Source organism: Prionailurus bengalensis, chromosome B4 (genome assembly GCF_016509475.1).
Source record: "Prionailurus bengalensis isolate Pbe53 chromosome B4, Fcat_Pben_1.1_paternal_pri, whole genome shotgun sequence".
In the NCBI taxonomy this organism is placed as follows: domain Eukaryota; kingdom Metazoa; phylum Chordata; class Mammalia; order Carnivora; family Felidae; genus Prionailurus; species Prionailurus bengalensis.
Genome location: NC_057358.1, coordinates 84,599,951 through 84,616,739, shown reverse-complemented (window position 1 = coordinate 84,616,739; position 16,789 = coordinate 84,599,951). Strand labels below are relative to the sequence as shown.

General features: G+C 39.8%; 1 non-coding gene across 1 annotated transcript; it reads left to right on the top strand.

Annotated features, from left to right (window-relative positions):
* The first annotated feature begins 16,025 nt into the window (after positions 1–16,025).
* Positions 16,026–16,110, top strand: TRNAR-CCG. The gene has a single exon. It is a non-coding gene; the product is annotated as a tRNA-Arg (tRNA).
* Positions 16,111–16,789: the final 679 nt, after the last annotated feature.

The following is a 16,789-nucleotide window of genomic DNA, read 5'->3' as shown; positions in this document are numbered from 1 at the left end:
ATCTTGAAGAGATATGTGCACTTCTTTGTTCATTGCATCATTATTCACAATAGTGAAGAGATGGAAATAACCTAAATGACTATTGATGAATGAATGAGTGGATAAAGAAAATTTGGTGTATACACGCGCGCACACACACACACACACACACACACACTGAACTATTATTCAGCTATTTAAAAAAAGGAAATCCTGTCCTATGCTACAACAGAGATGAAACTTGAACATGTAAGGTAAAATAAGTCAGTCACAGAAAGACAAATACTTCATTATTCTACCAATATGAGATATCTAAAACATTAAAACTCATAGAAACAGAAGGTAGAAAGGTAATTGCCAGAAGCTGGAAGGAAGGGAAAATGGGATTTGCTGTTTAATGAGTACAGAATTTCAGTCGTGTAAGATGAAGAAATTCTAGAAATCTGCTGTACAATATAGTGCTTATAGTTAACAATATTGTACTTACACTTAAAAATGTGTTGAGAGTAAATCTAATTTTATGTGTGATTTTTTGCACAATTAAACAAAAAAACAAAACAGATTTATTTTTGCACAGTTCAAGAGGCCACAACTCCAAAAAATCAAGGCGTCAGCAAGGCCATATTCTCTTGAAAGCTCTAGAGAAAAGTCCTTCCTTGCCTCCTCCTAGCTTCTGGTGATTTCTGGCAATTGTTAACATTGTTTGGCTTGTTGATGTATCACTCCAACTTCTGCCTCCATTGTTACATGACCTTCCTCCCTGTGTATCTATATCTCTGTATGTTCACATGGCTTTCTATAAGGACACCAATCATTGGCTTTATGGCTTACTCTGATGTAGCATGATCTTATTTTAATTAATTACATCTGCAAAGACTCTACTTCAAAATATGGTCACATTTCTGGAGATCTTCCTTTACTAGGATTCACCTCAACTTCCTTCAAACTTTACTCTAGGACCCTCTATCAAGCTATACTTCAGCTCTGAAATGATCTTTGCCACTCAGTCCTTCTATCCCTGATCCTCTGGATGAAGCACTTCTATTCTGACTCCAAGGACAGGCAGGTTCTTTGTCATCAGATTATCCTACCCTAAATTTACAGATTCCTCCTTCATCACTACTAGAGACATCTTTGATCTTAGCCCAGGGAAGTTGACCTTTGGCCCTTAAATCATTCTTATTTATTAGGTTTATTTACTTATGTGAGGCATATTCACCACATAATTCTAAAACTGGTCCCATCCTCCAAGAAAGTTCAACTTCTTCACATGTTGCTCTGCTCTAGGACAGTACATGGAGCTAGTTTCTCATGGGCTCGCCTATTGTGGGTCTTCCCTAACTACCTCATCAAAGATTGGCATAAATTCTCTTTGGAAAGCTTATGAACTGTGGGACATGCCCTTGAATTTCTGGCATTCTACTTCCTTAGAAGAACAGAAAAAAAACTAGAATATGCAGAGCTAAGGAATGCTCAGGCAACACCCTCTGCTTATTTCTGCTGTTCCAATTAATTAGATTTGTCCCAGGAAATATCATTCAAACAATATCAAAGTACACTTAAAAATACGACAGTATTCAAATATTCTTCATCATTTAAGATTTCTGCTTAGAACTGTGCCAAGGAAAGCTAGTTCTTATAACAGCAAGTATAAGAACTCAAGGATGGGAGAGAGACTGGTCAGTAGGTCATCGTGAGATTTGAAGAAATTTTGTGAGCTAAGGGAGGAACGAGGGGAAAATAGTCATGAGACCTCCATTCAGTTTAACTGATGTACTGTTATGACTTTCCCAAATTTCCCACATGTTGAGGAAATGTGTCATTGAGCTGGTTTAGACATGTATAGGCCATTTGAAGAACATCTATCTGAAAGAGACAAAGTGCCAATGAGGGGGGAGCAGATGACAACAGAGTTTCAATAGCAATGCTTAAGGCATGCAGCATGCAAAATGTGAAATCTCTAGATGCCTTGTGACAATAGAATACCATTACATCCAACAAGGCTTTCAAATCCTCCATGAAATTAAATCCTCCCATAAAATGAAGATGGACTGGAGAAGACAGGTTATTTCACTTGACAAATACCACATAGTTGAGAAAATAGAAAAGTATACATGTTCTACATACAACTCTTAGCAAGATACCCAGGGTGCTTGTTATAATAATACTAAAATAATCTTCAAGCCATAAAAGTGGTCAAGAATTAATTTAATGACTAGAGTGTAAAAAAGAGTTGCATTTGGAACTTGCCATTTCTGGTATTGAAAATTGCACATTTAAATGCAGCTTTTAAAAAAAAAATATATATATATATATATGGCCATTTCACTTTAAAATCCTAGGGAGAAGGAAGTGTGAAACAAATATCTTTGTACTTCCTCAGGCACAACAAATATGACATGATCCCTTTCATCATTCTTGTATGCCTGTGGAAAAGATTCAAAACCAGAAATATGATTCAATTTAAGAACCTTTAACCTTATTTCATGGGATGCTGTGCTGTTTGTCATTAAGACAGTTCTGATTAAAGGTTTATTGACTCAATAGATACTCTATATTATATATTACTGTTTTAAAAGAGCAAAACCAACTCATTAGTTAGAAACCAGCAAAGCATGCAAGTGCTTTGTTCAACTGACAATAAGCAAGAGAACCAGTGGAAATTTACCGCTGGAAAGCATTATCACCAAACGGTATTCACTGAGCTGACAATTTTTGACATTTCCCATGTTCCTTCTGAAAATATTTGTGTTAGAATCAGACCTTTCAACATCACCAAGTACCATCTGATTGATTTCTGTGAGATTTTTTTCAAACTCTGGAAACTGAAGTACAAGTAACATGGGCAGAGTCTCTTTGAATCCACATCCCAGATCCAAAACCACACCAAAGATCCTGCATTCCCATGACCCCTGTCCCCACCCCCAGTACCATCAAGGCTATACTTGAACAAGAACATGGCCTTGTATAACCTATGTTTCTGCAGCCATACAAAAAAAGAAAGAAGAAACAGAAGAGAACAATCAAGTGATGTGACTAACAAAAACAGCCTTGTTTCTCACTGGAGAGGAATGACAAGGTCCCCCCTTTCCCTGGCAGGAAACTCCTATTCCTCCTCCAAACCCCATGTTCTCTGTGGCGCCCTTCATCTTCACGTACTGCCATGGTCTTGCTGTCTACCATTTAATGGGCTGAGGGAGGCTGCTTCGGCTACATTTACTGCAGATTTCTCTTCAGAGCCCACTGCTGCTGCCGGGATTCAACCTTGCCATCACCCCCCTTACCTTTCCTCTTATCATGACTTTTACTGCCCTCAGTGCGGGGATAAAACACCCTCCTATGCTCCCAGACAGAATGTCCTGTTTCAGAGTCTGGGTTTGTCTTTCCTGCCCACAGGACTTTGCCAGGCACCATTGTAAAGGGCTTATGCAATATTTATTCTGCTGACATAGGATGCTACATAACATCACTTCAGAACAGAAGATTCATTTTACTGCAGCTGTAGGCCTGATACAGCAATAGAAAGGTCTTTGGAAGATACTGCTGAGACATCACCTTGGAGATGATACTCTGTGAGGATGGTGAGGATCCTCCAAGATACCATATATACTCTAAAACACAGGTCCAAGAAGCAGGGGATGGGAGTGGTAGAGGCTTGTCATCATTCCCAGTGACCTACCTGAGAATGTGTGCTTCCTAACACTGCATCTTTAAGCTCTGCATATCCAGAAGTCCTGGGTCACAAAAGCAGAATGCCTCTAAACAGAGGACATGGTTAGAGTCCCATTTAACTTTAAGCTATGGTTGCCCCCCAGTTTCATTGAGTCCTTTGTGCCAAAAGACAGGTTGGCAATGAAAATTGCCATTAAATTGGCAAGACTAGTAACCTTGATCGTAAGGAGGAGGTAGGACTGCTTTTACACAGTGGGGTGTGGAAGAATATGATTAGCACCCAGGTAACCCACTGGGCATCTGTTGGTACTCCCCTACCTGATCTTGTAGGAAAATGGAGAAATAAAGCAGCTACAACCTGAGAAAGATATGGTGACCAGGAACTCAGAACTCTCAGGGATGAGAGTCCGGGTCACTCTGCCAGGTAAGCCACATAAATAGAAGACATGCTAACCAAGGATGAGGGGGAGCTAAAGCAGGTGGTAGAGGGAGAAGATGAGTTTTGGTAGTGACTTTCAGATAACTACAGTGGCAAAGAGCTGAGCTAGATCCCTAACCTTTTCCTTTTAAGTTTCACAAGGAAACAAGACCAATCAGAATTTTGGAGTTGTTCCCTAAGGAGAGGATTACTGTGTGAAACAAGTGGATCCTAGGGATGGATTATGGTAAGTGGAGGGATGTGCCATCTAGATCTCCCCTCCAACAGTAAGGCACTCATTCCCTTATCTTCTGAGCATGTGTGCTGATGACAGTTCCAGAAATTACTGTCAACCAAAGAGAGCTGCCTCATCTAGGGGCAGCTGCTATCCAGTGACTGGACCATGGGGATTTCAAAAGACCAGCCCCTCACCTTGAAATGACATAGCACTGGAAGGCCATCCCAGTGCCAGAGCTTCCTGGAGGATTTGCTGAGGCTTTAGTCCCATCGTGCCAATTCAACATTTTCCTCTGCCCAGCTCTGCTCCCCTCTCTCTTTTACAGGTGCTGCTCAGCATTTCTCTATACATCTTCTGTATATGGACCACAGCATCTCTTTCTAGAGGTACCCCACCTAAGACAATCCCATGAGCCTTGGTTGCTGTATTTGTAAAGCTCATAACAACACCTATCTTATAGGGTTGCTATGAGGAGTAAATGAAAAGCTACTTGCAAAGCATTTACTATAATGCCTAATTCATGCAATATTCAATAAGAGTTCATTCTTATGGGGTCCTATTACAGATTAACTCTGGGTTTGCATTATCATTAGGGACATCACTATCACTAGAATCTAGAAAGTCTATCCTTTGGCGTTTCCTAAAACTTGTGCTGTAAGAGAGCCTTCTTATTTGCCCTGCCTTTTCTCCAACTGTAGTTTATCTGCAAGCCTGAGTCTCCTGTTTTCAACTTTAAGCCTCAGAAAGATTTTGTGGTATCTGTGGCCCTTCTCTTTGGGGATGCTAGGAAAAAAAAACACCTATGTCCAAAAAGAAATGAGGGAAAATTACCAGACCTAGATATGAAAGAGGTGATTGTCAAATTATTTCTAACTTGATTGTAGAGTATGTTTGAAGACTGTAAAATGAGATTTGAGGGATCTGTTAATGACCTCAAGAAAATAATGCCTGGTTCTGGGTATTCAGTTTCTATCCTGGAAGCCACGGAGTTGTCTTTGGAAGGATAACAAGAAGGGACTTTCTCTATTTTCTTTTTAGTGTGCCTCAGAGTTCTAGCTAAGCAACGTATTCTGTTTAAAATGGATGGGCAGTCAACCACTCTTCTCTGTCTGGTCAGCCTTCTATCTGGGTCAGGGGCAGGCTGATAGGATAGGGTGAGCTGGGTGGCTAACAGGACATTCTTACATCTTGCTGTTAAAATGAAATTGTTTCATCACCCTGTCCAACCTTCTGCATCAATCATCCATCAATTTAATTTCATCTCACTTTTTCCATGGGGCACCATATTTCTTTCAGCCTGTGATCACATCATGCCTTTCATTCTTAAAGATGTCATTCTTTGGCCACTGCAAACCCCACAATGCAGAATCCCATGGCAACTAGATGCCGTACATTGAGCATGCAAAAATATTTCTTTTATAGTTCTCACTTGTTTTAGATGTTTGTTTTGTCCCTCTCATGAAACTAAGTTCCTTCAAGGGAAAGATTCATATTCTGGGTGAAGTTGAAAAGGATACTGTAGGAGAATAGTGAACATCTTTGAGAGAGTATCCTTCAATGGATATTGATATCCATTATCCCTCTTATCATGAAATCAAATATGGGCAAAGTAAAGGCTTAGCTCTATATATCATTCCCCCTAAAAGGAGCCAGAGCTCCTTGGAGAAATAGCTGATTCTAGAGCTTGTAGAAGGAAAAGACGAAAATAAGTATGGAACATCTTTCTGTCTTAGAATATAAAGATGTGCTCAAAGAATAATGGGGAAATATAAAAATAGATATAGGATCCAGTTCGAGGAGCTCTCTCTGGCCAAATCAAATAATTGGGCATCAGGGGCGCCTGGGTGGCTCAGTCGGTTGGGTGTCTGACTTCGGCTCAGGTCATGATCTCACCGTTTGTGAGTTCGAGCCTATGTCGGGCTCTGTGCTGACAGCTCAGAGCCTGGAGCCTGCTTCGGATTCTGTGTCTCCCTCTCTCTCTGCCCCTCCCCCACTCATGCTCTGTCTCTGTCTCTGTCTCTCTCTCTGTCAAAAATAAATAAACATTAAAAAAATTAAAAAATAAATAAAATAATTGGGCATCAAACTGAATATTGGTTTAATAAATTATACATCACTGAGAAAATAAATATCCATGAGTCTATACTAATAAATAATCTATGTTTGCCTATTCCTAGGTCACAAAGATATTCTCATATGTTTTCTTCTAGAAGTTTTATAGTTTTAGAATTTATGCTTAGATCTGCAATTCATCTAAAATTTGCTTTTGTATATAATATGATATAAAGATCAAGGTTCATTTTCTTCCATATGTTTATCTAATTCTTCCAACACAGTTATTGGCAAAAAAAATTCTTCCTATTAAATTAATATGCTCCTTGGTTAAAAAAAAATCAATTATGTGGGTCTACTTCTGGACTCTATACAATTCCAGAGTTTCTTTCTTGTTCTCTCCTTATGCTGATTCTACCTTGTCTTAAATGTGGTTTTATAGAATGTCCTGAAATCTAATAGGGTTAGTTTTCAAGATTGCTTGGCTCCTTCTTTTCCGAATATTTGGTCTTGGTTTCCAGTCACCTCATCACCCCAAGCTTTGCCTTCTAATTCCTTAGGTCGAGAAGACTGTGACTTTCCTATAAGCTTCATGAGGACAGAAAGAAGCACCTTCAGGAGAAGAGGCTTATGTATGTGGATTTTACCCAGCATAGTTTTGTGTTTTCAAGGGTTGAACCCCTCCAGTTGTTGCTAGTATTTGGGGATTATCAGAAGAAGAAGAAGAAGAAGAAGAAGAAGAAGAGGAAATATATATATAGTTATTAGTCTCTGTAGAGAGAGAGAATCTGTAAGAGTTGTCAGCAGGAGAATTAGTTTAATGCAAGCTATTTGGTCATTACTGACAGACCTACCCTTTCCACTGGTTTTCAACACTGAATTTCAGATTTGTGCTGATAGCCCCCATCAGCCCTGCCAGGGAATTCCTACCAGACTGGTGAGCTAGGAACCATGCTCTGTTCTGGCAGATTTTCATTTTAGCCCTGCCTGTGACCAGGTCTCTCCAGCTGCATCCCTAAAGCATCCAATTGCACCATGGGATTTTTGTGCACCTTGCTGGTCATCTAGTTCCTATCTGTGAAGCCTCATTCAGGAAAGAAGCAAAATCATGGAAGCATCCATAAACACCCTGAGGAAAGATGGAAAGAAGTGCAGGAAACTTAGTCATATCTGTGGGTAAATGGGTGGGTGGAGAGGAGGAAAATGGGCCAGAGACGCTAGGATTTACAACAAAGTCTTGTCTTTTGGGAGAGCCGTTTATCAATGTCTGTGGGTACTGAAGAAGGAGTTTTATCACTCTATTGACAGTATCTCTTTGTCCTCGCTGGGACCACTAATCCCTTAATTATTCCCAGGGGAAGCAAAACTATAATTACTCTTCTAGCTGCCCTTGATTCCCTGGGCAGCCTGGACATCACAGTCATATCAAACCTCCCTTTCCTACCATGATTCTTTTGTCTTTCTCCCCTTCAAGGGCAGTCGTTCTTATTTCTGAACCACCTCTTTTATTAATCCTTTTCGATCACTGTAAAAAGCAAAACTACTTATTTTCTAATGAAAAGGAAACTCGTCCTCCTTTGGAAGTCGTGTAAAACTATGTAGCCATATCAGTGGGAAGGGCATGAAGAAAAAAAATCATAATCGTCTTCAACTCTATGACTGCAGTTTAGTAAGACGTGAAGAGCCTCCGGTTATGCGACTTAGGGCAACAGTTTCATTTATCAAAAAAAAAAAAAAGAAGATAAAGTAAGCCCTAAACAAATCCAGCTTCATGCTTGTTTTCTGACCTTTCATTGAACAGTTATCAGTTGTCACTTTGGCTTGCAGACCGACATTAAAAAGGATAAAAATTTTGCTTCCTTAGCACAGATTCCTGTTGACACAGCTTCTGCTCAGGCTTTGATGCTCTGACAAATTACACCAGGAAAATGGGGCAGAAAAATTAAAAGTCTTCCGCTTGTTACCATTTTTAATATTAGCAGAAGAGTTATTGGTGCCCATGCTCCCATCTCTTTGCTTCTCACTAAGGAATGGGATCTGAATGGGTTATATAGATTGCAAACTCTGTGGGTGGGAAACTTGTTTTAAACCCCAACAGCACTCAGCATACTCCTAGGCACAAAGAAAGTACTCAGTAATTTTTTCTCTTTAATTGAAGTGCGATTCATATACAACACTATATTAGCTTCAGGTATACAATATATAATGATTCAAAAATTCTATACATTACTCAGCATTCATCACGATAACCTACCTCCCCTCTGGTAATCATCAGTTTCTTCTCTATAGTTAAGAGTCTGGTTTTCTTGTTTGCTTGTTTGTCTCTTTTTGCTTTATTTGTTAGCTGTAAAAAAAGAATGAGATCTTGCCATTTGCAACAGCATGGATGGAGCTAGATGGTATAATGCTAAGTGAAATAAGTCAGCCAGAGAAAGAAAAACACCACACGGTTTCACTGATATGTGAAACTTCAGAAACAATACTCAGTAGTTCTTGTTTGATTGTATAGCACATAAGTTGTCCAATATTAATATTCTATATTCAACCTCTGTTTCCTGAGTGTCAAGAATCCACACTAATTTTTCACCAGGTCTAGGTCAACGGCAATGTCTTTTTTCCATGGGTTTCATAAATACAGTGGGAAAGGCTTTAATAACTCCAGTTCATGGGTCTTATCTGAAACTTCCCTTATACTTCGTAATCAAATTAGAGGAGATAGCCTCTTTAGCACATTCAAATCTATATAATAATATTTCACATTATAATGGTAGAGTTCTATTTCAGCATATTTCATACTAAGAAAGTGTTGATAAATATGATGTTGCTTGTCGTGGTAATTAATACCTTCAATATGTTTGACGAGCCAGAATCACTAAATAATTTTAAACTCTCCTCTGCTCTCTATAGTCTACAGACCAAAATAGGGCAAATGACTTGGGGGTGGTAGGGCATGGAATCTCTTTTAGCCTTAGTCTCTCTGGGAATAATAACACCTGTCTGGCCTGCCTCTCAGATTTGTTGTGAGGGTCAAATGAGATAATGCATGAGAAAATGATTTGTAAACTGCCAAGCTTTGCACAAATGCAAGTTGTTATTATAATTTGCATTTTCCACAGGTCAAAGCCTTACTGGGCAAAGATCCATTCTAAACTTCAAGAATAAATATTGTAAACCATTTCTAAATCTGCAGTGTGTAATGTGAACTATTTCTTTCTGTGCCACAGATCAATGATAATACTGCCTGGTCGCTTATTTCATCTGACCAGCCCCTAAATAAAAAATAATTAAAAGCTGATCTGCATACCACATATTCTTCATTGCCATATAGAGCCTTACAAGCGAGGAACAGATCAATTAATCAATGTTTTCCTCAATTATGGTCCATCAGCAGATAAATCTACTGAACCAATCAAGAGTATTATAGGCCTACAGTTACAAAGGATGGAACTTTGCAGCTTCTGAACCATTTTTCTCTTGAAAGGAAAGGGTGAGAAATGGTTGTTTTATCTCTTCTTCTCTGCAAGCATCAGAAGTTTCCAACCGATGAAAGGGTTATGTTGACAAAGTCACAGTAAGACACTTGGAATTATGTGTAAACCCTGACGGACATGGGTCTGGCTCAGAGGACCGGAAACATTCTGAGGAGGGTCTCACATTTTTCTTTTCCTAGTGTATCAGAGATATGAGCCCCAACAGTGTTCTCCTCCACGAGTGAGAAGAGCACGAGGTTCTATTTCTGAACCTGCCTAAAAGAGTTGATAATATTGTTACCACTCTTGGAGAAGGCATGATGTTCCAAGGTGAATATCTTTGTGTGCTTGTGTATATTTCGTTTTGATGTGTAGGACAATAAGACAGTTTTCATTAAACATGGAAACCATTATAACTTTAAATGCAAACTTTTAAGTAAGGAAGAATTTTAATATCTTTTTTCCTTAACAAATGCCCCTCATTAACACATTTCATTCATTGCCAAATCCCACCTCATTTGGCTTTACTTTTCATTTTCTCCTTCTCTGAAAGAGAATATGGTAAGGGAACAAACACAGGATCTGCCTGCATAGATGGACTTGGCCTTCACTGTATTCAACACCCTAGGCACATGCCGCTCTTGAAGGTTTATTTTCCTTTCTGGAACATGGAAAACAATGCACAATGAGCCTCTTCCTAGGAAGGTTATTCCAAGTAAGTTCTAATGTCTAAGGTGGCAGGTGGCAGATTCTGAGTAACAGGTATGGCTTTATGAGACCCTAGGAGAGGTAAAATCTTCCATCTGCTTCTGCCTTTCCCTCATTATTCTATTCCATTCCTCCAGACAATTTAGTCTGTGTTATAATATACACCTGGAAGCAGATTTAGATTGTGTTTCACCAGTGAGTTTTTTAAAAAAATATTTATTTATTTTTTGGGAGAGTGCAAGTGGGGGAGGGGCAGAAAGAGGGGGATGGAGGATCTGATGCAGGCTCTGCGCTGACAGGCTGACAGCAGTGAGCCTGACGTGGGGTTCGAACTCGTGAACCATGAGATCATGACCTGAGCCGAAGTCAGACGCTCAACTGATTGAGCCACCCAGGTGTCCCCCATCAGTGATTTTTCAATCCTTTCAAAAACTTATCAATACCTGGATCCCACTCTGAGATATTTACTTGGGTAAGAAAACTTTTAAAAATATCCCTGGGTGGGGCACCTGGGTGGCTCAGTTGGACTTCAGCTCAGGTCATGATCTCACAGTTCATGGGTTCAAGCCCCAGGTCTGGCTCTGTGCTGAGAGCTCAGAACCTGGGGCCTCCTGCAGATTCTGTCTCCCTCTCTCTCTGCCACTCCCCAGCTCTCTCTCTCTCTCTCTCTCTCTCTCAAAAATAAATAAACATTAAAATTTTTTTTTAATAAATAAAAATACCCCTGGTAATTTTAATGTATGGCTAACAGCATTGAGAACCACAATCTAGAATGCAACATGTAATGAATCTTGGAAAAACTAACTTTGTGTGGGAAATGCTTTGGTATGTAAGAATTAATGTTTATATTATAAACTGTTGCATGGTCACATATTTTAAGGAAATGTACTTGAATTTCCTAAATGTTGCAGGTAAAGACCTTGCATTGATGCATTCCTATGTATCCTGTTGTCCTTGTAGAACTTTGGAAAAGTAGAGCATATGAAAGAATAAAGGTAAAATTAATCCACTTTTGGAAACTCAGAAGGAATTACAGAAACTCCCATGGATGCCCTAGGCAGAAGCTGCCAAAAGTGAGTTCGATTCCAACCAGGCTGTTGAAAGAAGTCCCTTTGGATGATATTGAAAAGAATAAGAAAAAGAAGTGGAAGAGAAAAATCATTCTGTATATACCTTGAGCGACCAATTTCTTTAGGGTAACAGGAAGAAGAAATTCATTAGGTGGGGGGTGGGGCTTTAATTTCTTCATGAGATTAATTTCCTAGTCAAGCATGGGAAGCTGGGAAGTTTGACTGGTTATATTATAAAGGGGATATTTTGCCCCAGTGTAACTTAATTAAAATAGTGTCTTGAGAACTTTTGGAAATTTCTGGAGAAAATAAGCAAAAGTATTTATGAAGTTCTTTGTGAATATGACCTGCTCATTTCCTCACCTAAATGAATATACAGAAACAATGATGGGTTGGAGCAGTAGTTTCTCAAAGTACATGCAAGACATCTTAGACTGTGATTGTCTTCTCCTTTAAGGGGGACTTCTCAGGAGGAGTTAGATTAAGTCATTGGATTAAGTAGTTTCTTTTAAAAGAAACAAAAGGCAGATAAGGTAAAAAAAGAGCCAGTTGTCTGGTGTAAGTCAAGAACATTAACTGGGTTATGGTGCTAAATGCTAGTTGAGTTTTCAGTGAAATGAGAAGGAATCTCTACCTTTGAGATCTCTCTCTCTTCTGGATCTACCTTACTCTAGCTTACATTCTTACTCTTTCGTTTTGGTTTGCTTTGTCTTTCTTTGCTCTACTTTATCTCTTCCCTTAGTCTTAGTGGAACAAGAGCCAATCATACAGATTCTCCAGAAGGAAAAGCATCCTCCCTTTCAATTCTACAAGTTTGAGAGTTCAAGGGAGAATGGAGGAAAGAAATGGGTGATTTAGAGCTTCTCCACTGTAGGCTGAAATGAGAGCTTTCTTCCTCTCGGATTCATCTTTCCGGACACAAAAGATATTAAAACTCCAGTCAAGAGATGCCTGGGTGGCTCAGCTGGTTAAGCATCTGACTTTGGCTCAGGTCATGATCTCAGGGTTCGTGGTTCAAGTCCTGCATCGGGCCCTGTGCTGACAGCTCAGAGTCTGGAACCTGCTTTGGATTCTGTGTCTCCCTCTCTCTGCCCCTACCCCACTCACTCTCTGTCTCTCTCTGTCTCTCAAAAATAAATAAATGTTTAAAAAATTTTTCTTTAAATAATAATAAAACTCCAGTCAAAAAGAAGGTGTGACCCTGGGGAAGGAGTCAAGAGAGTCCTTTGGCCTGCTCCTAGTCAAAGCTCTTGGGATAGATACACAAATGGAATCACTAAGATTCCCATTTCATCTATTCCAGTTCACTGCATTTAGAAACAAGGTCTTCATGATAGGAAACTAGAGAAATGGTGGGGCCAGATCCCCAACTAAACTGAATGTAGAGCTTCTTCACAAAACCACAATATTAGCATTACTGGCTGAAAAATGCAGAGATTGGGATCTTGGCCATTTCTAACCCTATCAATGATATATGCAACAATTAGCAATCATTGTTGGTGCCCTCTATTTTCACCAATACTTCCTTATCCCTGCTCCTTGCTCATCTGGAGTTGTCGGGTTTACTAAAACCCATGCCTTATATTGCATTAGATTGCTATATCAAATAAATGTTTTGACTTGTCTTTTCTGCCTGTCCTAGTTAGCCTACTATTTCTAAGCACTGATTTGAATGACATTTTTTACCTAAAAAAAGCTAGAGACTCTGTAATTTTTGTTAAAATGCAAAATTCTATATGTCTTTCCCTATATTTTACCTGTGGATATCTGAAATCCTACACATCCTCTGATGTTGGCTAAAAATATAACAATAAAAGGACAAATATTCTTTGTAAGGTGTAAATTAAGAACCAAAGCTCAGAGGTCACTGAGCACTGATTTCTAGAATCTGGTACCAGACTATTACTCGTTGTTGTTGTTGTTGTTGTTGTTTAACTTACTAGAGGGTTGGTTTAATATAAAAGGATGTAATTCGGGAATAGCTAGATGGCAGAGGTGCAAGGGCCAGTATGTGGGAAGGGGCTTGGAGTTTCCACATCCTCTGGGTCCCTTCCATGTGTTCCCCAACCCAGAAGCTCTACTCTTACCTTTAAAAAGTCAATTTTATTTTTCTGAATTATGCAGTAATAATAAGGTGAAAGCAACACTTGGTTGTTTTGTTTGCTTATTTGTTTTAACAAGCTCCCATTTTATTTAATTTGTCATTATCCACCTCAGAGTAGAATAAAGGCAGATATTTTTCATGGTACTGTAGACTAAATTACAAATGAATGGGAACATTAGCAAATGAGAACATTGCAGTTATTTCATTATAATGTGATTCAATTTCCCTCTCCAAATGTTTGTTTTACACCTCAGCTCTCTAGGAAAAGGGCACAGAGGCCAATTGGATAAGTTAGCAGCCCAAACTTTCATTTCATATCAACAACGATGAAAATATGTCACTCAGGACCAAAAATGAAGGGACCTGGGTGGCTCTGTTGGTTAAGTATCTCACTGGCTCAGGTCATGATCTCAAGATTCATGAGTTCAAGCCCTGCATCAGGCTTGCTGCTGTCAGTGTGGAGCCTGCTTCCGATCCTCTGCCCTCTCTCTCTCTGCCTCTCCCCCGCTTGTGCTTGCTCTCTCTCTCAAAAATACATAAACATTAAAAAAAAAAGACCAGGGGCGCCTGGGTGGCGCAGTCGGTTAAGCGTCCGACTTCAGCCAGGTCACGATCTCGCGGTCCGTGAGTTCGAGCCCCGCGTCAGGCTCTGGGCTGATGGCTCGGAGCCTGGAGCCTGTTTCTGATTCTGTGTCTCCCTCTCTCTCTGCCCCTCTCCCGTTCATGCTCTGTCTCTCTCTGTCCCAAAAATAAATAAACGTTGAAAAAAAAAAATTTTAAAAAAAAAAAAAAAGACCAAAAATGAAGTATAAGTGAAAGATTGGAAGATACATTTCCTAGCAGGGTCTCTTTTAAAAATTTACAATATTTGAATACCTTCCAAATTTAAGGGTCAAAGTGTCAAAAACTGTGAAAGGTCAGATTTTTTCCCTACTTGTAAGGTAAAACTTACCCAGGCACAGTTATCATAGATGCAGGTAGACACCTATGAGATGCCTGGGTCAGAGACAAAAGACTTTATAACTCACAGCACTTTATGTCTGTGCCCCTCTTTCTCCCACCCACACATGGCACGGAGGCAACAGGTAACTGTTGAGGTGGATGCTGGGCATGCAGTGGGTTTGCATTACAGCTGAGGAATCCCAAATCTTTTATTATTATTCTAGCAAGTAAACAAACCTAGTTGTGTGTGTGTGTGTGTGTGTGTGTGCGCGCGCGCGCACACACACTCCATAGAGAAATATTATTCCTATCTTCTAAGGCTGTTCTCTATACAAACATCCTTGAAAAGATAATCCAACACAAAAGGCTGCCAGTCAGTGCCCCCACTAACAAGACATGCAGAGAGATCCACGGAGGATGGTCTCCCAACGCGAAGGTTATTATGAAGCATCCCATCAAAGTCTGTTCTAGTTCACATATTAATGAATGAAAGCATGTATTTGTTTATTCCCTAGTAACCCATCTCTTCCCAATTAGACTATGAAATTCCTACAAGGAAGAGATGGTCTGGTTTGTCTTCATATCTCCACGGCATAGCCCAGAACTCTGCACTTCATAAGTGCCTAATAAATGTGTAATAAATGAGAAAATGATTGGGATCACACAGCAAAATTTACTTTATGATATACCTAAAGATGAAAGTATGTCGCATTAGGGAGAAATTTATTTTAATACTCATTCCTTATTATATTCAGGAATAAACTGATCCTTAATAGATATGGGTACCCATGTGTACCAAAGCCTCTAGACAAAAGTTTTCATTAAATTTTTCTTCAAAGCTATTTTATGAGTATGTCTTAGAATAGGGAGCTTTTCCCAGGCAAAATGGTTAATTAGTGTGCTGTGAACGTAGCTAAAATAGTTCCTTGGCCTGGGTCTCATCTCAGTATTTATGGAATCCTCTTAATGGCAGGCAGTTAAATTGAGTATGTCTTATATGGTTTTGTGTAGCCACTGAAAGTGATTACTGGGAAATACTGAATTAACTAGGAGAGGAAGTCAGAACATTTTAACATCTAGTCCTCAAATTTTGCCCCTTGCCTCCCAAGACAGTGCTGTTCTGTTAGATTTACTTAGTTTCCATTCTTGTGGGTCATCTTAAGGATATATGGGTGTTGATCATCATGTATACAAAATAACAAAAATAATAACATGGCCTGTCTTAAAATAGTCTCCAAGTCTTAGGGCATCTAGTGAAGTAATGCCAGGACTTACACACATGAACTCAGAATAACTGCCAGGGCCCGGCCCAGAGAGCAGTCAGGGTGGGCACAGACATAGGACAGGAGTAAAGAGGACACCCACATGGGGCGCCCGGGTGGCTCAGTTGGTTGAGCGTCTGACTCCGGCTCAGGTCATGATCTTGCAGTTCGTGAGTTCAAATCCCACGTCGGGCTCTGTGCTGCCAGCTCAGAGCCTGGATCCTCTTTCAGATTCTGTGTCTCCCTCTCTCTCTGCCCCTCCCCCCTCTAATGCTCTGTCTCTCTCTGTCTCTCAAAAATGAATAAACATTAAAAAAAGTTTTTAAAAAAGAGGACACCCACATGAACCCATGTAGCTGTGTCTGCAATGCCTTTAATGGACTGATAACACACAGTAGCATTCATCCTTGAGCTGGCAAAAATCAAGCTGGCAAGGGGCAGGAATTCCATTAGAAAATACCACCATGGGGGCGCCTGGGTGGCTTAGTCGGTTAAGCATCCAATTCTTGATTTCGGTTCAGGCCATGATCTCGTGTTTCATGAGTTCGGGCCCCATGTTGGGCTCTGTGCTGGCAGTGCAGAGCCTGTTTGAGGTTCTCAGTCTCTCCCTGCCTTTCCCACACTCTCCCTGCCTTTCCCACACTCTCTGTCTCTTTCAAAATAAATAAATAAACCTAAAAAAAAAATACCACCCTGACTTAGAGGAGATCTGTGTTCAGAGTCCAGCACCTCTGTTTCCCTATATGAGTTAAATAATCTGTAAAATAATCTGTAAAAATGGGTTAGTTAAATAATCTGTAAAAACGGATGTAATATCCATCTCACAGGGTATGCTTCAGGCATTAAGTTAATTAGTATATGTAAAGGGCTTCAC